Source organism: Wyeomyia smithii, chromosome 3 (assembly GCF_029784165.1).
Source record: "Wyeomyia smithii strain HCP4-BCI-WySm-NY-G18 chromosome 3, ASM2978416v1, whole genome shotgun sequence".
NCBI classification, from domain to species: domain Eukaryota; kingdom Metazoa; phylum Arthropoda; class Insecta; order Diptera; family Culicidae; genus Wyeomyia; species Wyeomyia smithii.
Window position 1 is genome coordinate 19889695 of NC_073696.1, and position 25385 is coordinate 19915079.

The window sequence follows — 25385 nt, forward strand, 5'->3', positions numbered from 1 at the left end:
GTAAAATGGGGAAAAAATGACATTGTTTCACAATATTCTGCGACTGGTTATGTTTGTCTACGAATTGTCCTAAAGAGGCATCATACAGGGTAATATAAACTGCTAGGTTAAGGAAAATAAGTTATTGCGCACCTTTGAGTAACCATCGAGAATTTTTCATCAATTTTTCGTGCTTTGAAAAAAAGTTGTCTTATGTCGAGGTATGACTGTAGTCTCAAATATGAAAACTGAGCAATATCAGAGTAAATGAACAAAATCGAGGAATCATCGAAACTTGTTCGTCGTGAATTTATTTTCAATTCAGAAAGATTTTGAATCGGAAAGAAATTGCCCATTATGCAAAGAGAAAAAAAAAATCTTACGAAAATGTATGACTTTTTTTTGACTTTAAATCCAAATTAATTAATTTTCGAGTAGCAAATAAAACGCAAAATGGTTATTGTGATGGCTCTGGGAAGTTATCATATAGTTTATGATAAGTGAGTAGCATATATGGTGCACAACAGTCTAGCCGTTTGATTTTAATAAAACATTAGCATTGGTTTTGAAAAATAGTCGCTGTTAATCATCAATGTATCTTACTGGCAGAGCTCTAAAAGCATTACAATGAAGGTGTTACTCTTTAAAGCCATCCACGAATCAAGCCATTGTACGATGTCTTTATATGAACAGAAATGCTGATCATCCAGACCGTGTGCTACCGAACGGAACAAGTAAAATTCGGACGGCGAAATATTTGGTAAATATGGCGGGAGAGTTGTATTTGAGCGTTGCTCTGAAAGTTTAATGACTTTGGCAGTGTGAGACCTGGCGTAGTCGTGCAGTAGAATCACTTTATGGTGCCTCTGCTCCTATTGTGCTTATTTTTCGCGCAGTGTTCGGTTAAACGGCATCAAATGAAGTAAATGTAATGAAATACTCATAATAAATAATACGTATTAGTTTCGGCAAATACACAGCATAACCTTCGTAGCCTGTATTTTTGGCCGAGCCGATGACGCATTAACATAACCAGGTAGTCCCCTTGACTTTATTTTCTTTGGGTTTTTTTTCTCTGTCTCATCACTGCGACCAGAGACAATTGATCTATTGTGATATTGCCCGATTGTTTTCTGTACTCCGCACTTCGTATTTTTGGCAGTATCACTATTGAAGAAAATGATACGTTTTTCATTTATATCCGTGCTTGTGGTGAGATTTTATCCTTCCGTTTTAAGCTTACTGCTCTACTCTACCGTGCCTCTTTCTATCCTTCCAATATAACCAAATTACAATTGTTCGGAGTGAAACTTTACGTAACGTTTCTCTCTTGCCAGGTTTATTTTAAGAGGGACTCATTATGACAACAGAAAGGAGTCGTATCAGAATCTCGTTTCCCGTGCTAATAACGCCAATTAAAATTCCCTGGAGAGGATGAATATTCCTATGCTCAGTTTCATTATAAGAAGGACTTATTTTGTCAAGAGAAAGTTTTAACGAAACCTCGTTCCTCCAGCCAAAATCACGCCATAATTACAATCCCTAGAAGAGAACCATAAATGTTACTCAGACCAGTTTTGCATATAAGAGGGTCTTATTTTTGTTAGGATGAAAGTCAGCAGGGCTACTACAGAATTCATCTCAAATGAAAGGTCCTTTGACAACTAAATGGCCTTATTCTACTAAGATTCGAACCCACGACCACCCGCTCGTCAAAGCGGACTCTGTAACCTTGCGGCTGCAAAGCTCCAATTATTTGGGTTATTGCAATGAAACTTTTTTTCATCACCTGTAATGATGCGATGAAGAACCCCTTCCAACTCCAGGAATAACTCCTAATACCTAAGCAAGTTGTTTCTGCGTTTAGCATAGTTCGTCATCGTGCAATTCGTCGTCTGCAGCGTCTTCAAAGGTTTTTGGCCTCCCTTAACACAGACAGTCATCAACATCGAAATTACCGTCAGAACGAGCGACGGAATCAACCACAACATGTGTTGTTCTTTTCCGTGAATTATTTTTAACTCTCGATGTGCTTCAGCCGCCGTTTTCTCTGAATACAAGTGTGAAGTGATAGACGGCGAGCTATAGCGAAATGGGTGCCAATCGGGAATAACTTGTTTTATGAAACTAGTTACCCTGACTGGCGGCGCAGACCAGATTTCCTTGGGTTCTAGAGAGCCCATATTGAAGTACTGAAGTCTGCGTCTTTTTGGCGCTCCGCAATTGCAGAGCAAATGTTCCGAGGTTTCGCTTTCTAAGCTGCAGAAGCGACAAATATCATCTTGGGTGAAACCAATTTTCTGGAGATGTTGCTCGGACAGTGACCAGAATATACTGAGATCGAATTTTCGTGTTTGGTGTTTTAAATCTTTTTGATTGATTAAGAGATTTCACTGCCTTCCAATTGGCTGTAATCTCTCGTTGTTTCCATTTCTTTAGCTCAGCCTTCAGGACACAGTCTGGAATACCACAAAACGGTTCTGTACCAATGAAGGTTGATTGGGAACCAAATCTGGCGAGTTCATCTGCAACTTCATTGCCCTATATTCCGCAGTGACCAGGAATCCAGTAAAGATTTACAGAATTCAACTGACTCATCTATTATACAAGGCAAATGCAGTCCCAGACAATTCTAGACATGCAATTATATTTTGTAGATTTATCGGCTTAGTCAGTCTGTGTATAGAAGCAAAAACGATTTTTTGTTTCTTAATCCGACAGTTTCGGTGACTTTATTTCACCTTTTTCAAGGAGTCTAAAAATATACAATATGTGTAGTTTTCCTTTTCCTTTTTCTGTTACTGTTTTGTGTTTTTTTGTATGTGTTTGTACTTACAGAAAAGATTATTGTTTTATTGTTAAGTGTGTTGGTGTCCAACATGGGTTGTCTGGTGTGTATTGCAAATGGCGTCTTAATTTGGCTATGTGTATAAAATAGATTTTTTTAAATTAAAATTCGACTGTTTCTTAACAAACTGTACTCACTGCACATGTCTCTATTTTTGTGTGCACTATACTGTATAAAATAGGTGAAGAAAAAAAAAATATACTGTATATCAGTTATCATTTTTTTCTAGCACTGCTTTTTCTAGCACTATATAACTTCGAGCGGTATTTGATCAATCAGAGCAATAGGTTTTGTGTCTTTTCCAGTAGTCTACTATTTCTTGACAGTTTGTTGTGAGTGTGTTGGAGACCTACGCTAGAACTTTAGGTTGTGGTTGCATATTGGTGGTCGTGTTTATCGGTTTTGTTGTGATTGATATTTCTTATTGTGTGTATAATACCAGCATATACAGTGTTGAGTCCCTCAGTGTCTGTGCGTTTGTTGATACTATTTTCTGTGTTAGCAATATGGCATACTTCTATAAACGGTAGAGCGTGTGGTTTATCGTGTCTGTCTATAATTTTTGTTTGGTGAAAATCGAATCTGTGATTTTGTGTGATGCTGTGGTACATTAGTGCTGTTTTTTCTTTTAGTGAACTAATTTGTGGATCTGTTGCGTTGTAGACTACTGGAAAAGACACAAAACCTATTGCTCTGATTAATCAAATATAGCTCGAAGTTATATAGTGCTAGAAAAAAGTGATAACTGTTATACAGTATAGTGCACACAAAAATAGAGACATATGCAGTGAGTACAGTTTGTTAAGAAACAGTCAATTTTTAATTTAAGAAAATCAATTTTATACACATAGCCAAATTAAGACGCCATTTGCAATACACACCAGACAACCCATGTTGGACACCAACACACTTAACAATAAAACGATAATCTTTTCTGTAAGTACAGACACATACAAATAACACAAAACAGTAACAGAAAAAGGAAAACTACACGTATTGTATATTAGGGTGGGGAATCGTTATATGGAAAAAACGAAACTTGATAGCAGAAAGCCAGAACCAAGTTTTTTTTGTTCTAATTGGGGCCCCAAACAATCCTGAATTTATCGGAAGTCGATTGGTTTTGTCTCCGCTTGGCGCATTGCATTTTAAATTTATATGGAGATTTGTATGGAAAAAACAACTTTTTTGCATTATCCATTCTAAAGACCTCAAAATGGCTTAAACCATAGGTTTCATGATTTCAAATGGTAGGTTTTTTGATGCCTAACAACTTGGCTGAAGACACTCTAGAGCTAGGGTGTGCCAAAAAATACTAGAGCAGTTCAAAGTTGAGTATGTCGAAATTTATGTTGCAAATCATTTTTTCTGCCAACACTGCCAGTGTACCGGCGTTAGTCAGATTTCCATCAGAAGTAACCTCTGAAACACGTTGTAGATTCTATTTACGCCTGGAATGTTGACTTAAATTTGTTTGCTTGGTCCAGCTGAGTGTATAAACTCGTTACCACAGGTTACTTGTGATGGGAATCCTACTGACGCCGGTACATTGGTAATGTTGGCAGAAAACAAGATTTTCTGCATTTAAATCGACATACTCAACTTTGAATAGCTATGGCTCTTCTTAGGTACATTCTAGCTCTTCAGTGTCTTCTGCAAAGTTTTTAGGCATCTAAAATACTATACTTTAACATAATGTAGTGCATTATTAGAGCATTATTGGGCTCTCTAGAAAGGTGAATGCAAAAAAGTAGGTTTTCCCATATAAATTTTCATACAAATTAGAAATGCAATGCGCCAAGCGAAGACAAAACCAATCGACTTCATGTAAGTTTAGGGATGTTTGGGACCCCAAAAGGAATCAAAAAAACTTGGTTCTGGAAAATCGATCATTCTTCCCCACCATATTGTATATTTTTAGGCTCCTTGAAAAAGGTGAAATAAAGTCACCAAAACTGTCGGATTAAGAAACAAAAAATCGTTTTTGCTTCTATACGCGGACTGATTAAGCCTATAAATCTACGAAATTAACCGCTACAGTCGACAAACAAACAAGCATGCAATTATAGGCTTTATAGGACGTTCTGATTCAGATTCGAATATAAATTCAAATCCAGGATCAGATCCAATCTTAAATCCGGGTTTCGCCTGTAAACCAGTTTCAAATCCTTACTGAAATGCTGATTCATTCAAAATAATATTCAAATTTGAATGTGATTCAGATCCACCTGCAATCATATTTTGCTCTTAGGGTACAAATTCAAAATTATTTCTAAATCTCACTGTATGACAGTGATATTATGAAAAGAAGACAGTAGATCGTATCAGATTGTGTTTGATCTACCGATCTTCCAAAGACCTTTCATAGAATGCCTGTGTACTTGCATTACAGTCTGGAATCATTTTACATTCGGTATGTCACGCCTACAAATAATATTAGAATCTCGCAAGTTTTGCTATGGTAACGTTTGTTACGGTCAAAAAATGTTGATTTTTCATGTGTTTACCTTCACAGTCGCTGATATAACTACATGCACGTCAATAATAGTAACTAATGAGTCAGCAGAAAAAAAATGAAAGCTCTATCAGTCGCACTCTAATCATGATGGCAAAAACAGTTCCGTTCGGAAGTGTGTGCTTTCAAAGAACGGTACCCTGCCGCGTCGAAAACGAACATTGTGGACGCCGGATACTTCCGCTGCAACAACATCTTGGCACTACTGGACAACAATTAGAGCATCAAAGAAAAGTCTGGTTCCGGACGGCCGACGACCCTGGGCGACAAGAAACTTCAAAGAGAAAGACCAAAGGACAAGTGAACGTGTACGTTAGGAAGCGGCAGTCCCGTCCACTGGTCTCGAAGCTATAGGCTATAACGCAGCAGCTAATTAAGATGGTCAAGTCGATTTTTCCGGCGAATCGAGCGGTGGCAATAGTGATGGACGACGAGACCTATCTCACGCTGGATGGCAACAACTGGCAGGGCACTTCGTATTTTACTTCCTCCACGAAGGAAGTGAGCACCGAGGTGAAGTTAATTTCACATACCTAGTACCCCAAGAAGGTGCTGCTGTGGCTGACAATCAGTGAGAAGAGGATGCCAAAGCCGCTCTTTCGCTCCGGACTGGCCGTGAACGGGAAAATTTATGGTATAGTAGTTTATAGTATAAGTATAAAATACAGATACATTGCATGTCGGTAATTGCTTTTTCAACAAACAAATGCACATTCAATAATTACAATTCTTAAGTCCCATTGAAATATACTCATTTATTCCTGGCCCAGTGATACCAGCCCCAGTAGTTTTATTTATTTTAGAGCTGTCTTCGGTGTAGTAGATTAAAGAGCCCTGTCGAACTACAGGTCCTCCATTTTCCAAGGTTTCTCGTTCGGTCTCAATGATTTGATATGGAATGTCGAAGTTTGACTTATTTTCTAGCCAGATGGATTTTGATCTATATTTTGTTATAGATAGGATTTAGAAGAACTAAACTCAGATTCAAACCCAATTGCTCAAATAAACATTTTTTAAATAAATTCTAACTCGGATTCAGGCTCTCATACCAATACGGATTTTCATTCAAAATTTTGAACCGATCAAAAATAATCGAGCTTAAAGCTCATTCACATTTAAAGAGGTTTAATTCTTCAATAAAAAATGTCTAGCCTCGATTTGTTTTTGCTTTCAAGAGCCAATTTTTCTAGCTCATCAGTATCGTTTTATAGAAGTAATAATTGGATACGTTGACGGAACTAGAACAAGAAAATGTGAGTGTTTGCCAGAGAAAAAAAAACAGTGTTTCATAACAATTTATGTAAATTTTTTTGAAGCTCGCGCAAAGCGGGTTCGAGAACTAGAAGGTTGAATTAAAAAGTTTGGATTTCTACTCTTAACGTTATGTGATACTTAAAAGGTTTTAGTTGCTACGTTTTATTATGTTGCTAAAACAAGCTTCGGAAAGTTCAGAAATTTGATGATTCCAAATGAGCTGAATGGGGCGATTGAATTGCTTATTTAACTTATATTTGCGAAAATATCGGAAAAAAGCCAAAAAAAAGGTTTCTTATTGAGCACAGAATGGCGAAAAAACGCTTCTGTAAATCATAAAAAGTAATTAAGCAACTAAACTGTAATTCAACTCTGTATCAAAACAGAAATTTCATGAACATAAAGACAAAAGAGCCTAAATTATGCGCAGTGTATCGAAAAAAAGAGCTTAGATTAACCTCAAAACAGCGAAAGTTAGTTCTTAATAATTCCATATTGTATTCAAAATAATAAAGAATTATACCAAATTAAACAAGGAATAGTGGAAACGGCTTCCAAAGGCATAAAAACATCTGTAGAAAACGCTACTGATACCAGTTTAAGTCAAATAGGAAAATGATTGAAAACTCAGCTCAGAACGAATACGGAAATGCGGTGTTAGTAAAGGTCACAAATGAAATTGATTTTAAATAATTGACCTCAGTGAACAAGTGAACAAGTGCATTTAAATTTAGAGGAGGCCATGAATTATTCCAAACTGTGCACAAGAAAATTATCCCAAATTTAGTTAGGAGTACCTGAAAATCGTTTCCCAATGTGTAAAACAAGTAAAAAAAATTATTCCAGAATGAGCACAAAATGGTAGCTTGGTGCTTTTCAAAACCAGGAAAGGCCATGTAAGTAAATTATCCCGATTTAAGCTCAGACTGGCGAAAAAGATTTCAAAGACGAAAAATGACCTGCAGTAAAAATAATCGCAATTAAAGCAACACAAAGCAAAATGATCCCAAATTAAGCTCGGAATATTGAAAAAACAACGCTGCGAAAGACATTAAATAAGGTCAAGAAAACACTAACATTTAGCTTTAGAATGGTGTAAAGGCGTGTGTTAAGACCAGAAAAGGTCAAAAAATGATTATCCTAAATTAAACCAAGAATAGCAAAACAGGCTTCCAAAGACTAGTAAAGAACAAAATTCAGATCCAGAACCAGATTTCCATGCGAATCCTAATCCAAATTCAGCTTCGGATCCATAAAATCGAAATTTAGACAGAACTTTAGATTTATATTCAAATCCACATTCAAACTCAAATTCATTTTTGATTCACATTCCATATTTAAATTGAATTTCAGATTCAGATTCTGATCCAAATTCGGAACCCCTTTCAGATTCAGATTTAGATCAAAAACGCATACAGTTTTCTAGATTACACAATCACTTTCCTAAAATAACAAAAAAAACCTCCTCTAATCCTCTTTATCCTTATCAAGCCCCATTTGAGCCAATCATCGTTAATCAAAACAAAACTCAATGAAGAAAAGAAAAACGAAAACAGTTTTCACCGAACGAGGGTGTGAATTCACTTCCCCAGCACCCTTCCCATCACACTGCAACGTTCCAATTCTATCCATCAGCCAGCAGAGACTGGGTGCAACAACCTGCACGCAACATTTTTCAACCTCGCTTGCGCTCAATTTCGCCACCCCCGTTGGCCGACCTTCGACGTTGTTGGACGGCGTCAAAACATCTGCTCCGCTGACTCACCGCCACACGCGGGACTGTTCCGTCGGTCGCGGTCGTAGGCGGTTTTGTGAATGGTGCACCATTTAGCGCGTACTATGTTAAGGGATGAATCCACTCTGGGTGAATGTGGACACCGGATGAACCAACCCCGCTTCGAAGGGGGTTGATGGCCTTTGCGCAGCTTTCGCTGCGATGAATTGTATGCCAAGTGGCAGTGGGCACCGAAAGCTGGTAGGGTTTTCCGGCTCCGACAGGGAGTTCAGTAAGGATTCGGCATCGGGAAAGCGAAGATTCTTCTTCTCCGTACAGCGCTCGTGTGAAGTGAAAGTGAAGTTTGTCTTTGAATTCGAAGTTTTTTCTTCCTATTTTTCGTGCTGAGAATAAGAGTTAATTCGAGGGGGTGGTTCCCGGAGAGAAGGAAAATTGTATTTATATTTTGTCGTAACTCACGTGTATTCCTTCCACTTTCGTCTCTAGCCCGGATGGTGGCAGGGACTCGTGGTGCGTGTACGTGTTCGAACTGCAAAAATCGTCCTGTTTGTGGCATCGCTCAAGGATTGCCAGTTTGACGAGCGGGTTTTTTTATTTTCATCCTTCCCCACTATGCGTTCTGTAATCGAAAACGAATTTCTGACGGGAAGTTCAAGAGGCGTCATCAATTTTTCGCACCGTAACACGTGTAGCTGAAGCATAACTACACTGCCCTAAGGATTACCTCCCTGGCTGCCGGCAGACGGATTACTCATCTACCGCGCGACAACTTCATGAACAAGGATTACCAGTGCCAGTCACTTCTTCTGCTTCTTAGTGTGTGCTAGTGCAGTGCAGGTGATTTTTATATTCCACCTGGGTTTATCTCGTGCTTCTTTGTTGATTGGTTGTTGGTGGCGTGAAGAAAAAGTAATAAAAGAAACCGGAAACAGCTTGGCGTGTGGAAATTTTATAGTCGGGTGCATTACGGAGCTCATCAACTTGTTACAATCGTGGCTCAAATTGGATAACTAGTGTCAGTGTGCTTGCAGTGAATTCCAAACAAAACAAAAAAAAAATACAAAGAAAATGCTCAAGGATTACCGAACGGATTACGGGTGGAATTAATTCAGCAGTTTACTATCCAAAAACGAGCACAAGAAACCGGGATTTACTGGAACGGAGTCAATTGGATTACCGCCAGCGTTAGTGAGAAAATAGCATTAAACAGAAGTGATTAAATAAAGTGAGGAGCAATGCTTTTCTAAGCATATCATAATCGAATGCAAATGTAAGTGATCTAGATCCCTAATGATTCCAAAAAAGGTCCTTTCGAAAAAAGCGTTTAACGTTTCGTACATCAAAAGTAGTGTGTACCGTAAAACATACTGAAAACCCACTTTTGGGGAGTTTATGGCGTAAAAAGGGAAAAAGTTCGCCTAAGGGCTTCCAACATTTCTCATTCTGCACCAAAAGCAGGCCAATCGCTCTGTGACTTGTTTGAATTTGATTGTACTTCTCGAACTGTTTGCTTCAGAGCTAGTGAAACTTGTTGGCAGCAGAGAAAGATAAACTCTGTACCTCGGTTAGTTGTGATGGACCGGAAACTGCAGCAAATGCTGCTGTTTTTGTTTTGGCATACAGCTCTATGTGCATCATTCATCCTTCCTGTTTCGGTCGGTAGGGATGATTTGCTGGAACTAAACCCCACTGTGAAGACTGTAAAGTGTCCTTGCTAGGGTGCAATGGAACGGATTAAAAATTCATGGAATTGTAGTGATTTTATTCAACTGTTTTTTACTGAGAGTTATTTACTTAGTAATTATCGTTTGTAGAAAGATTCTGGCCGAAGGGCAGTTTGAGATTTAATATTCATTTATGAGTTTATCCATGACTGCTGCCACTGGAGAATCCTTCGAAAAAGGCAAGTAACGAGGTTAATTATTTGTGCAGTTTAACATAGATCGTGATTCAAAGAAATATTTTGCCCTGAACAACTGCAGCTTCTGTGATGAAACAGTGTAAACAAATTGGATTGGATTGTGTTTGTGGCGAAAATACGATTTTTAAAAGAAAGCTGGATCTATCAAGTCAATTCTAAACGTGGAGTGGATACATATTAACATCATGCGGCATCGATGTTGAGTTTTCTCAACATTGTCGTTGTTTTGAATTGTGACCTTGAATGCTCAGCAATTCTGAGCAATGGCCCAGATTTTAACGTCTTGTCGATATCCTCCGCTATCAAAAATCTTTTTCGCAAGATTTTCCCTCTTAACTAATGACCGCTCGATTCGGGGAAATCCGTACCTGGAGTGGTTTCAGCAGTTATTAATCTAAGTCCTCAAGGACAAATAGAGAACTTTAAAAGAAATGTATTATAATCGCACCACAGCGAATGTACAGAGAAGTCTATGAAATATACACACAGCGATGAAATGCAGAATGAAGTGGAGGAAACCCCCAAATTGTTTTGGTAATTTCGAAAATAGCAGACGTAGAAACAACAAAACTCTGGAGGAGTTGATGTATGGGAAGCGATCTTTCACCAACAGATAAGAAATCACCGAAATTATCGCCGTATATTTAAAAATTCAAAATCATTATAAAGATTTTTGTTCAAACACTGAGAACTACTGAAGTACAGCGATGCAGTCCACTGTTATTCCTTACGATTAATCTACTCCCATCTCCACGAACAAAATTAGCCGTACAACACGGCTCGTCGATGGTCCGGATAGTCCCAGCAAGCACTAGTATGAAGGGTATCAAGGCGACTGTGTATACTCGGACAGAAGCAAGGCCTTAGATGTGTTGGGAACAGATAGCGTTCTGTGAGCCGCAACCAATTTTCAGTATCAATAGAATGTTGATGTTGTTGGCATGGAGTGAGACATATCTTTAAGAAAGAATAAAATACGTCAAGATATATAACAAGGTACAAGGTAGTCGCATGGGTCCATTACTATTTGCAATGGTTATGAATGAATTGTCAGCTTTCATGATCCAAGTAATAGTACTAATTAATGCGAATGATGTGAAAATTTTCCTACCAATTTAAATCGCCGAAGATTGGTAATTGCTTCTAGATGACCTAAATAATTCAGGAAGATTTGTGCTAGTGAATGCTCAGTCAAAACGTACACCAAAAGAGTTTGACCGATAATATTTGACTTCATGTTAGGACCATACATTCTACAACGCGTAGACAATTCTTGCAATTAGACGGATTGAAAGTTCATTCCCGTACGACCGACTGAACTTTAACAAAGGCATAGTTTCTCTTCGTCGTCGGAGCACGAATCTGCAAACAAATATATGAACGAGTTTAACGAACTGTAGGACGTTATTTCGATAAGTATGGCTCATAAAGGATTAAAACAAAACTAAAATATTAATTAATATGTGACAAAATTGTTATTAATAGATTGAAGCACTGGATTTGAGAAAAATAATCTAATCCAGGGCTTCAATCCATTTATATTAATTCATTTTCGTCAACTTCTGGCACGTAGTGACCGGCATAACGTCTCTACAAGCTTGGATCCTATCCCACAGATGCTTTTATTCCCTGTCTTCTCCGTGTACACTGACATTTTCACGATCTCCCTCAGGTTCTCTATAGGGTTCATTCCCGGCGACTGCACTGGCCACTCCATGACGTCGACTTTGTTGTCCTGGAACCACTTTTCGACGATCTTGACGGTGTACTTCGGATCGTTTTCTTGCATAAACTGCCACTCTAGGGGCATCTCCCTCTAGACTTGTGGCAGCATAACATCCCTTAAGATTTTGGCTTAGAAACACTGATCTATGATCTTATCCACCCAGTACAGGGGGCCAACTACGTACCAAAAAAAGCACTCCCATACCTTAATGTTCCCTCCTCCATGCTTAAATGTCTCTGTTAGGTGTTGGGTGTGGGTGTGTAAGCGCAGCCTGTTGGGCGTTGAACCCATTTTTTTCTGTCCGAGTCGATGAGGTTAACCTTGGTCTCATTCGACCTCAGTATATTCACCACTGCTTTTCCTTCTTCGGACCGATCCCATCGAAGTGGTCTTTCGCGAACTTCAGCCGGGAAACTCCGGGATCTTTTACCGCCTAGTTCCTGCTCTACAGCAGTCGCTCAACTGTCCGGGAACTCACGGACAAGTTCAGCTAGCTCCGGATCTTTTTCGAGGCCTTGAAGGGATCTATCTTGGAGGCTCACTTAATGGCAGAGTCATTCTTCGCGGTCGTTTTGGACGTCCAGGGAGGGCATTCAACTTGAAGGGTCGTCCCAAGTACTCTGCGATTTCGCGTTAACTGTTGCCTGCCTTGGGCATTTTGCGGATGACCATCCGCTGTGTTTCAATCACAGCAATCAACTTTCTTCAAAAATCGAATCGAGGAACTGGTCATAAATTTTGTTGCACCGGTTTTCAACTTTTGACAGCTATTAGTGCGTCTTGCTAAAACGGGTTGCTTTGATTGCATTGAACTTGCGATTTTTGAAGTTGTCATACTAGTATAGGTTCTGTTTCGTTGAGATCATCACCGCTTGATTTTATATATGTTGGATCATCGACATTTTTCGGTAAAACGTAGACTTAAAAAGCAATTATTTCCGAACGTTTCGACCTACTTTATTACAAATTTTTTGGTCATCCTCAGCGGATTCTGAAATACATTTAAATACAATTATCGGTTTAAATTTAACAAAAAACACTTACTTGCTACACAATCTAGGTTATACTGGCGTTTCAACTTCTATCTATCTGTTTTTTTTTCTTCTCTCTCTTTTACTTTCGATTGCTGTCAGATCTTATTGTTTTTAGTGTTTCGAATAACCCGTTGTAAGCAGATCGGAATTTTATCGAGTCACGTTGTAGGTTGAAGGTATTTTCTTCACCTTTAATTTTCGGTGTTGTCGGTGCAAAAAGCCAGAGCAATAACTACGAAATACAAACAAAAAATGCTAAGCGTCCTGGTCCTGGTATTATAAAAACAATAGCAAGTGAAGATTTTCGTTTTATCCAGAGAAATGTATCTGATGAGGATTTCAAAACTCTACTGGCCACGATTTAGCGAAAAGCAGAAACAGTGTTCAATGCTACTAAAACCAGAGAGATTTGTAAGCCTGAAAAGTTGAAAAATGATAAAATTTAAAACAACACAGCACAGGGCTCATCATGGATAAGGAATTTTTCAGATGTTCTTTTGCCTGATTACGTTACACGTACCTTGCAGCTAGGTGGTAGTTTTAACGTACCAGATTTAAAAAGTCCACTATACGTTCGATTACTGTCTGAAATCGAAAGCGTGATACAGTGGGAACAAAATGCGGACACAATGAGATACGGAGTATCGAATGCTGTGATCAATCACATACACTACACCAAGCAACCGTTTTTCAGTGATAATGAGTGGATACGCAAGGATGTGCTTCGCAGCAGAAAGTTTCTAGCAGAGAGAACCGACATCGTGGTGACAAAAGCGGACAAAGGAAAGCAGATTGTAGTCATGAATCGCACAGAGTATGAAGCAAAAATGGGTGATCTATTGAGTGACGTAGACACATACGAGGAGATAAAAAATGACCCGTCATCAGCCACTTTAAAAAAAATCAACACACTGATTGATAAATGGTCAAATGCAGAATGGATTGATCAGAACACAAAGTTTAAGCTAAAAATGTATAACTGCAATCCACCAAGAATCTATGGGTTGCCAAAAATTCATAAACCGAATAGACCATTGAGGCTGATTAACTCAACGATTGGTACAGCAACTTATAAAATTGCAAGATACTTCTCGAACATTTTGAAAAATATTACCGGGAAATCCGAATGTCATATCGTCAACAGCTTTGATTTTGTGGATAATATTCGACAGCAAAGAGTAGCTAGCGATGAAATCCTGCTCTCGTTGTGGTTTCTCTTTTTACAAATGTTCCCACCGAATTCGCTTTGGAAACCATTGATCTACGGTGGAATGAAGTGAGGAACTTCACCAACATACCAAAGGAAAATTTTATGGAAATGCTGAAGCTGATACTATCGTCTACTTTTTTCGTGTTTCGGAATCGTGTTTTCAAACAAAAATTTGGATTACCGATGGGATCGCCACTCTCCCCCGTTATAGCGAATATAGTTTTGGAGAGATTAGAAAATACAGCACTAGGTCAATTAAAACAGGAAAACATCACACCGGCCTTCTTCAAGAGATATGTAGACGATTGCTTGGCAGCTGTCCGAAGAGATGAAGTAGATAGGATGCTAGCTGTATTCAACAGTTTCCACCCGAGATTGCAATTTGCCTTGGAGTTAGAGGACAATGCGAAACTGAATTTTTTGGACACCGTATTTAGACGAGAGAACAATAGAGTAACTACAGAATGGTTGCCCAAAGATTTAGAAGGGAGGTATCTAGACTATAATTCTGTAAGTCCTACTAGTCACAAAAAGAATACAGCTATAGCACTGATAGATAGAGCCTTGAAACTAAGTCAACCAGAATATAGACCCCAAAGCTTAGAAAAAGTTAAATACATTCTAAGTAACAATAAGTTCCCAAAGTTTTTAATCAATACGTTGATACAAGAGCGAACAACAAAACTTTATAATACGATAACAACCACGACCACATTGTGCCCCAAGTTTATCTCAACTCCATATATACCAGGCTTAGGAGAGAAATTAAATAACTATTTAAGACAGTTCAATATTGTTTCAGCTTTTAAACCAACTGACAAAATTAAAGACATTATTTTTACAAAATTAAAAGACAAAATATGTACTGGTAAATCGTATATTGGACAGACCAGTCAATTTAAAAAAAAAAAGATTGGACCAACACAAAAATGACATTAAATCCAAAAGTGTAGGGAACACAGGACTAGTACAACATACAATAAATGAGGGACATATTTTCGATTTTGAGAGTACAAGAATCTTAGACGAAATAACCAAAACTGACACGAGGCTCATTTCGGAAACATTTCATATAAAAATTGAAGGTGAAGAAAATACCTTCAACCTACAACGTGACTCGATAAAATTCCGATCTGCTTACAACGGGTTATTCGAAACACTAAAAACAATAAGATCTGACAGCAATCGAAAGTAAAAGAGAGAGAAGAAAAAAAAACAGATAGATAGAAGTTGAAACGCCGGTATAACCTAGATTTTGTAGCAAGTAAGTGTTTTTTGTTAAATTCAAACCGATAATATTGTATTTAAATGTATTTTAGAATCCGCTGAGGATGACCGAAAAAATTTGTAATAAAGTAGGTCGAAACGTTCGGAAATAATTGCTTTTTAAGTCTACTTTTCACCGAAAAATGTCGATGATCCAACATATATAGTATAGGTTCTTGCCGCTAGGTCTCGTATATACTAAAGAGCGTCGGTATCAACAGTCGGTTTTATCACCACTCGCCCAATTCACGCTCGATTCACGCACTGTGTCTTTGAATCTGTATATTTTTATGAACTCAATTTATTTGATCATTTCCCTAGATAGGGCAACCAAGTGTCATATCTGTTACAATTTATTCGTGCCATAATTCTGTGAGAAATGAACCATGGAATACGTATTTTGACTTTGAAGCTGAAATTACGTATTATTCGAACAGTTGAGAAAGAAGATCTATTAATAGTTCAAATAGCCTTACAGTTTGGTGCTCAAATGTAGTCCTGTGCGCCGCCGCTGCCGACACTTTTACGCATGCCGCCGCCTCCTTCGGTCTTCCTTTTCAGCATCCTTTGGAGCTTCTTGTCGATCAGGTTCGTCGGCCGTCCAGAACTGGGCTTTATTCCAATGCTCTGATTGTTATCCAATAGACTATCGCACGGTGACGTCACTAACCTGAGTTCGACAGCTACCGGTAACTTTGTTTACCTTCCGTGATGCAGTTTTGTTCTTAATTACAGCAGATCATTTCAATTGCGATCAAAATGCTCTTTAAATGGTGTGCTTGCAGGGCCGGTACACTAAGAACAATTGAAAATTGAGCAGCATTCCCACTACGAGCGCGATTGATCCATGAGAAAAAGCAAAAATTCAAAAACGTAAACAAAGTTACCACTAACTGTCAGAAAAGTGAGGTTAAAGAGATTCGGTGAGATTGTCTATAGTGTGAAGATGCTGTAAATGCAGGAACGGGCGTTACCGGCGACAAAAAAGTGCCGCACAATGTCCGTTTTCCACGCAGTGGGGTACCGTTCTTTGAATGCGCACACTTATGAACCTAGTCCGTTACTGTTTTTGCCGTCACGGTTAGGATTCAACTGATAGAGCTAGGGAACCTGTATATTAGAGAAATGACAGGGCCGGCGTCACCTTATTTTCCCGAGTGGGTAGTTGGAAATAGACCATCGCACGATGACGTCACGCAACTGAGTTTGACAGCTACTGGTAACTTTGTTTACCTTCGAGCGGTGCAGTTTTGTTCCCAGATATAGCAGATCATTTCAATTGTGACCAAAATTCCCTTTTAATGTTGTGCGTGGGATGCCAGTACACTAATAACAATTATTAATTGAGCTGCATTTCCACTACGCACACGATTGCTCCACCAGAAAAAAAAAGCACAAAGTTCAGGACGTATACAAAGTTACCACTATTTGTCATAAAAGTGAGATTAAAGTGATTCGATGCGATGGTCTATAGGGAAGGTTCATGGGTGACTAAGGCGTAGTCGTGGGGGGGGGGGGTAGTGCAATTTACTGATACCAGAACATAATTTTACGAAAAATCGACAGTGCATCAAGAATGGTGTGCCAATGGAATGTTTGATAGAAATTAGATTTTCGAATTTGGTTCAGTAGTAATGTTTGCATTAAAAAATAGGATTTCTTCGGATGGTGATAGCAAAAACAGATAATTGGTTTTAATTAATTTCCCATGGAAGGTAATTGAAAGGTAATTAAAAGCAATTCCACGCCCTTGCGAGTGGCATTTCGGGAGTTTACCGAAACATTCGCCAAGGTGGACGAAAACATGCGTGTAGGCATGTTTTTGAATTCTTTCTTCGTTTTATTTATCAATTCCTCCTCAATTTTCGCGTTATAATTGTTGGAGTAAATCTTACGCTTCTGGTTTACTCAGAAACTCTGGATGGGATGCAGCTGGGGAACGTTGGGTGGGTTAGCCGACCTGGGTACCGCATCGATTTTAAGCCGCTTCATCTCCTCCAACAATTGCATTGATTAGTAGGCCAACTGCAGATCGCGTAGTCGCCCCAATGGTATTTTTAAATGTACGACGCAACTTCCGGCAGGCACTTCGTACTATAAACTTCCCCGATCACGGCCATTACGGAGCTTCTCACTTATTGTCAGTAACAGGAGCACCTTCTTTGGGGTCTTGGTGTGTGAAATGAATTTCATCTCAGAGCTCACTTCCTTCATGGGCGGAAATACGGAAAGCCCTGCCAGTCGTTACCATCCAGGGTGGGATAGGTCTCGGTGTCCACCACTACCATCACGTCGCGATTCGCCGAAGAAATCGACTCGACCATCTTATTCAGCCGCTGACGCTGCGTCATTGCCTGCAACTTCGAGACCAATGAACGGGACTGCCGCTTTCTGATGTCCATGTTCGCCAGGTACTTTTCCACTGTTTGGCCGGTTGCTACGGGCTCCTGATCAAGCGTACGCAGCGATGTAGCCACTTTTCACTCGGTCTTCCTCATAAGCATCCTTTGGAGTTTCGTGTCGCTTAGAGTCGTCGGCCGTACGGAACTGGTCTTTCTTTCGATGCTCTGATTGTAGTTCAACAGTGCCAAGATGTTGTAGATACAAGCACAACCGGTGTCCCTTTTCCTTACGATGTCCGTTTTCGACGCGGCGGATTCTTTGATCGCGCACACTCCTCAACGGAGTAGCTTCTCTTTTTTCACCATTACGGTTAAAGTTCGAGTCAATGTTTATCTGCTGGATCATGGGTTACTATAATTGATGCTCGTGGATAGCTTCGTCAGTGCGTGTAAAGGTAAACCCATGAAAAATCGGCATTTTTGGAATTTTGTCTTCTAGAAAAAAGTCTTTATCCAAAATTTGAGCTTAATCGGACTTCTGATGAGTTTTCACTTACAGTCGTGAAACTTCAACCTGAAAATGCACAAGAGAAGTACTTGAAGTTTCCGGAATCGAACTTTTTTTATAGCAAATCTCTTAGAAATGCATGAAATATCAAGATCTGATGTTATTTCATAAAAATTTGTTTGAAAATAGAAAAAAAATCAGGGACATGGAAACGTTTGCGTTGGGAGACTCGAGCTACATCAGAACATACAAGAGATCAAAAAACTGTAACTTTGACCGCTTTGAGGCCCTACTTCCCGAAGTCCGATTAAGCTCAAATTTGGCCTGGGAAATTTTTACGAGAAAACATTGATAATATTTAGAACCCTATCGTGAATGAAATTTAGAACTCTATCGTGAATAAAATTCTCTATCGTAAATAAGACAATTGAAAATATAATTTACAACTGTATATAAATCTGTAGATTTATAACCTCTCGCTCAACAATATCCATCGAAAAATCTGTCGCTCGTAACATTTCTTTTTTTGCTTTTACCGATAGTTCCGTGTGGGTAAGTACCCACATGGATAGTTTCCGAGTGGGTACTACTACCCATATTAAATATCCACATGAAACGCCGGCCCTGCAAGACACTCACCGTTAAGGCAACTGTCAACATCAAAACGGATAACGGCAATGCAAAATTATACAGCTCGCCCGTTTTGATGTTGACAGTTGCCTTAACGGTGAGTGTCTTGTCATTTCTCTAATGTATAGGTTCCCTAGTATAGGCTGACTAGATGGAGCTGTCATTTTTTTTCTGCTGGCTCATAGGTTACTATGATTAATGCTGCATGGGTAGTTTCAGCAGTGCGTGGGAAAGTAAACGTATTAAAAATTGGCAATTTTTATCTATATTTTTACCGCAAACGTTAGTCAAAATAAGGTATTCAATTGTAAAAATTAAAGTTTGATTTTGATCGCGATCTTTCGATCTTAGTTCCAAACTAGCTTTATCATTTTCTGCACAAACACGTTGAGTGGGTTGATATCTCGATAAGTATCGGAATTAATTAATTAATCGCGAAGAAACCTCGTAATGAATCGCGACACAATATCGTAATTACTCGCAATAAATATCAGGATTATAAGCAATGCATACCTTTCAAGAACCGCATCTACTGAGGTGCGTTTGGTTTCTTACAGGTATTCGGGTTTGGTAATAGACATTTATTTAAATACGTAGATACTTCGTATAGTTGATGATTTTCGCGCGCGTCATTTGCATAGGATTGCGGGGTTGACAAGAATGATAAATATCGTTCGTATTCGTAATACGCGAGCCTTGTGCGCGTCATCATTCGATTGAATCACTTGCCACACTTCTCTCCTAATAAGCTTAGCCTTGATATGATCATTCAACCGAAGATTTTCTGCTCGTTGCTTTTACATAAGCGTGTTGCAAATCGAGTTCGGTTGATGAATATCGTGATTGATCTAATAACTACGCAATGTATACCTATCAACGAATCGTGTCTTCCAAAGTGCGTTTGCTTCTCGAGAGTATTCGAAATTGAACATAAACAAATGTATCAACAGTTGGATTCTTCGGGCGCTGCTTGTATATTTTCGCGGTGTTTGACATTAAAGATACCTTGTTCGCCTCCGTAGTAAGGTAACTTCGCGCGCAACATCGTTTGATTTCTTCACTTACCACGGTGACGCAACTCGTCCTCTCCGCCGCAGTCGTGGAGATGCAGAGGTAAACTCGGTCTCCGACAACAACGACTGCTACAACTCCTTCCTTACAACATCCTTCCTTACCCTAATGGTCGTCAAGCTCAAGCTCAAACACCTTGAGTGGGTTGATATCTTTTATGATAAAATCCACCCTGTTGTAACGCGTCACTACTTACCGAATGTAGTCGCAGCCTCTTAAATCCGACCAAACCTTAACTGGACCTCTGTGTGCCCTAATAAACGGCAGAACCCTCGTCCAGACGGGACACGAACCCACAATCTCCGTTGTCTCCGGCAAGGTGCTTGAGCCATTTAAACTACTGGGAAAGGTATAAATAGTTCTAAACCAAAGTCGAATCACCCTCTACTATTGTGTTCCCGTATCTCAGCACGACAACGATGAACTGCACGCACTGCCCGGTGGGAGTTTTTATTTTTGTAACTGAGAGAGTAATCTCTTCACGCACACAGTGTATAACGACTTATTATATCTACAGTGGCCTTAATACTCAATGCCCGGAATTTATCAGTTCCTAAGGCTCGAGTGAAATTTAATGCACCAATTATTGACAGTGAACTTCAACTTCTTATACGTTTGAAGAACATACGGAGACGTCAATACCAAAGATCTCGTGATCCTGCTTTGAAAATTATTTGTCAAGAACTACAAAAGGAAATTAAACATAGATTCACTCTCTTGCGAAATGAGAATTTCATGAGAGAAGTTGAACAACTAAAACCTTATTCAAAACCTTTCTGGAAGCTTTTGAAGGTTCTTAAGAAACCTTCGAAGCCTATCCAGTCCTTAAAGATGGTGATTGCATTTTTCTAACGAATGAACAAAGATCTCAAAAACTTGCTCAGCAGTTTAAAAGTGTTCATAACTTAAATTTGAACGTAGTAAGTCCTATTGAAAATGTAGTAAACCAAAAGTATGATCAGATCACCACCCAAGAATTTCTTTCTGAAGAGGTATTGGAAACAAACTTGAATGAGGTGCGAACTATTCTCAAAAAATTCAAAAACATGAAAGCACCAGGAGGTGATGGGATTTTCTATATCCTCATCAAAAGACTTCCCGAAAACTTTTTAAATTTCTTGGTAAAAATTTTTAACAGATGCTTTGCACTAGCACATTTTCCTACGAAATGGAAAAATGCCAAAGTCACTCCAATTTTAAAACCCGAGAGAATCCAGCTGAGGCATCAAATTATCGACCAATTAGTTTACTTTCCTCTATTAGCAAACTTTTTGAAAGAATAATTCTCAATAGAATGATAACACATATTAATGAGAACTCAATTTTTGCAAATGAGCAGTTTGGTTTTCGCCATGGGCATTCCACTACTCATCAGTTACTTAGAGTAACAAATATGATTCGAACTAATAAATCTGAAGGCTATTCGACTGGAGCAGCTCTACTAGATATAGAAAAGGCATTCGACAGGGTTTGGCATAAAGGTTTAATAGCTAAAATGTCAAATTTCAGTTTTCCGCTTTACCTTACAAAAACGATACAAAGTTATTTAACTGACCGCACTCTTCAGGTTAACTATCTAAATGGTAAATCTAATAGATTGCCTGTTAGAGCCGGTGTACCTCAGGGGAGTATCTTGGGCCCAATCTTATATAACATTTTTATTTCTGATCTTCCTGATTTACCACCAGGTTGTGATAAATCTCTGTTTTGTGACGATACAAGCATTTCCGCAAAAGGAAAAAGCCTTCGTGTTTTATGCAGTCGGCTACAAAAAAGTTTAGATATATTTTCTTCATACTTGCAGAAATGGAAGATTTCCCCTAATGCTTCTAAAACACAGCTAATTATTTTTCCTCATAAGCCAAGAGTTTCATTTCTCAAAGCCACCCATAACCACGTTATAAGGATGAACGGTGTGGTCTTAAATTGGTCTGATCAAGTTAAATACTTAGGGCTAATTTATGATAAGAATCTTACTTTCAAGGAGCACATTGAAAATAACCAGTCAAAGTGCAATAAGTATATCAAATGTTTATATCCTCTTATCAACAGGAATTCTAGACTTTGTCTCAAGAATAAACTGTTAATTTACAAACAAATTTTTAGGCCAGCAATGTTATATGCAGCTCCCATCTGGACAAGTTGTTGTACAACTAGGAAGAAGACACTTCAAAGGATTCAGAATAAACTTTTGAAAATGATTTTGAAGCGTCCTCCCTGGTTTAGCACAAACGAGCTACATAGGCTCACTAATGTAGAAACATTAGAAAATATGCCAAGCCAAATTATCAACAAATTCCGACAAAAATCGTTGCAATCCTCAATTGCAACGATTAGCTCACTTTATAGTCAGTAAGATAGTTTTAAGTTTATTTTAAGTTTTGTTTTATTCCTTTTTTTCCTTGATTTCCAAGCAGGTTTAATAATTTTCCTACAATTACATTAACTTAACTGCGAAAGCTGAAAACATTCAATAATATAAATAAGCGTACAAATATGTATAATAGTGTTGAAATGTCACCATTTGTGACAGAACACACAATATTAATTCTGAATAGATATTAGTACATAAATAAATCATTGCAAACATTCCCCCCCTATTAAAAAAAAACAAAAAAACATCTACAGTGGCGCAAGCGATGAGACACATCAGTTGCTGGCTAGGCTCCGAACGCGTATCACGGAAGAGCCCCGTTGGCTAAATTTACTTTACGAACTAATTTCATTTTTTGTCATATGACTTACATTTTAAGTTTAGTAAAGCGGGCAATGTATGCAGTTTGCGAGGATGCGAAAATGAACGGGAATAGAACACCTTTTAGGCTTAGAAAAAAAATTTATTCTCTTCTGGGTGATTTTAACTTTAAGCAATTTATATTCTTGCTTCATGTTTCATGTATAAAACAGTATTCGTTTAACTTCTAATCAATATTCCCTCATGCTCAAAAGACTTATGCGTGCCATTTTCCATTTCAATTATATCTCGAAATAAGGAAATGGCTGGGATGGGGCGAAACATGAATCGGCTTTTGTAGTTCGCTAAATATTCTGCCGAAAATTTATGCATTTCATCAAAGCAAAAGTTGTATCTGGTAAATGTACTTTGCAAATCGATTTAACTCTCGAAACTGTGATGAGAAAAGTTCTCCAAAAGATGGTCCACATATAACGAATGAAACATGCGTCCGCGTTCAATGTTGAATGCGAAATGTTAAGCTTTTGCCTCTTTCATAATTTCGCTGCAAGAGTTCTGAACGCCCGGATTGGGAGCAATCGCAAGCTGATCCAAAAACTTTGTCCAAAAATTATATACAGAAAGGATTTACCAAATTACTTTTTTCCATCCATGGCCATTCGTTGCATTTAAATTTCCTCTTTTATTATCCTGGTTTGAGCTTGAGCCTCTCAAGAAAGCCATTACACGGTCGGTCCACCACACCCAAAACCAATTGTTATTCATAGCGGTTTCGGAAATGTTACTGTCCGGACTTCCGAGCTTTTTCAACTGTTTGGGAACGGGACATTAAATTCTTCATTACGCGCAATCATCAGCCGGAAATTTGCATATTGCGTGTTTTTGTTTGGCTCGATTTAACTAGAGGATCGTAAAGAAATTGCATTATCTACATTATTTTTGTTGCTTCTGCAAATTTGTTCCTTCATCGCCAGCTGTTATGCTGAGCACGTATCATATTGTAAGCACTGCAGAGATTGGCTTATTTTGGCCTGTCGTAAAATTTGACCTCAACAAGTTTGTTACCTATTCTTTCCGTTTTATCTTCACCCACATATCTTAAATAATAAACATTTAGCCTACGAACTGTTTCTACTCTGGGAAAGTTTCCGCGTTTCACTTGTCATACTTTCTACAAAGTGCAGAATCTCAGCGACGTCGAAAATGGCAACAATAGATAAAAATTTGCTACTCTCTAACGTGCAATGAAACAATTTAGAACTTTACGCCCAATTTTGTTTTGCCTAGTAGTGGGCGAAATTTTTGCTTTCCTTGTCTTTCACCTCTTTAGCAATGGGGATAGGCTAGACTAAAAATCTAAAAAAAAACGTGAGGAACTTCAGTTTTCGTGTTTGTCACGAAATCCTGATAATTGCAACCGTTCCTCGCTTCAGCAGAAAATATTGACAGAACAATCCGCGTCCAAAGGTAAATCCATTGTTTTGATTTATTCGACCATTTCCACCCTCCCCGGTTGAGACCTGTTAGCGAAACTAGTTTACTTTAAAGGAAGAAATAACTTCAACGTTTGTATGCTTAAAATATACCCACGGTAGCAATCGCATAAATTGCTGGTGAAAGTACAGTTTTAACCCCCTCTTTTGAAGTACTACCGCGTGGAACGTGGAAAAACAGTAACAACAAGGGTGAGTACAATGCATGCCGTCTCACAGGGTATGAGAATAGTGGTGTTGATGAAGAGAAATTTATCCTCTATGGGTTTCAGTGGCTGACAGGCGGCAGTAACACCGGGGGTGGGGGTGAAAATGAAGCGAAATATTGCTTGCCCGGCCGGAAAAGGGATCCGCTGTTGCTGCATCGTTTCTTTGTTCTGTTTGTTTGCTTTTGGTTCTTCGGGAGAGTAAATAATTTCCACTGAAAGGAAGCAGAATTTGAAATTCAACTTAGAAGAATGGCCCACGAGCAGGAAATGTTAGACATTTTGCAGTTACTTTTCACTTCGTACGTTCAACCCATTTGTTTATTAGACGCTGTTTTTTGTATCTATTTAAAAAGCTTTTGAAATTTCGTTAATTACGATCATATTTTTTATCACTTGCGAAAAGTACTCAACACAGCGTTCTATTTCCAATAAATAACCAACATCTAGAGCACAGGTGCGTTGTTTCAATTGTTCAATATCGACTCTACTTTCCATTGGAAGCAACAAAACAAAAACTGTCACCGCTTGCGGGGCCACACCATAAATATCCGTCAATTGACATTTTCTAATTGGACGTTCCTCCTCCGCCTTCATCGGTGATAACCTGCCAGCCGAGATAAACCGGAGAAGGAGCTGCTGCAATAGGAAACCGATAACCGGAGCACCGTTCGATACACAAAACAAATATCTTTCGCACTGGCATTTGGGGCTTCCTTCCGTTTTCGGGGGGCGAAGATAAATCGAAGCTGGAAAAAATCCGATTTTTCCGTAAACAGAATTCCGGTTTTTGGGATTTTTATTCTGCCATTTATCACACCGCCCTCGAGGCTTACAAGGTTTGAAGTATTCGACCCAGTTTCGGTACCACTCGGATTAAAGTATTTTTTTTTGCCCTCTGATAGACATAAACAAGGAAGCATAAATAATGCTGTTTGTCAAACATGGAATG

General features: G+C 38.7%; 1 protein-coding gene across 5 annotated transcripts in view; it reads left to right on the plus strand.

Moving 5' to 3' along the window:
* LOC129732508 (protein sickie-like) overlaps positions 1 to 25385 on the plus strand; it is a 477819-nt gene that overhangs the window by 56284 nt on the left and 396150 nt on the right. For 3 of the 5 annotated variants that reach the window (XM_055693439.1, XM_055693442.1, XM_055693443.1), the window contains exon 1: positions 8617 to 9601. The exons of 1 other annotated variant lie outside the window; for it this stretch is intronic. The gene's annotated coding sequence lies outside the window, so the exon portion shown is untranslated. Of the gene's footprint in view, positions 1 to 8616; positions 9602 to 25385 lie in introns of those variants that run through there. One more of the 5 variants, XM_055693441.1, reaches the window with a different exon arrangement.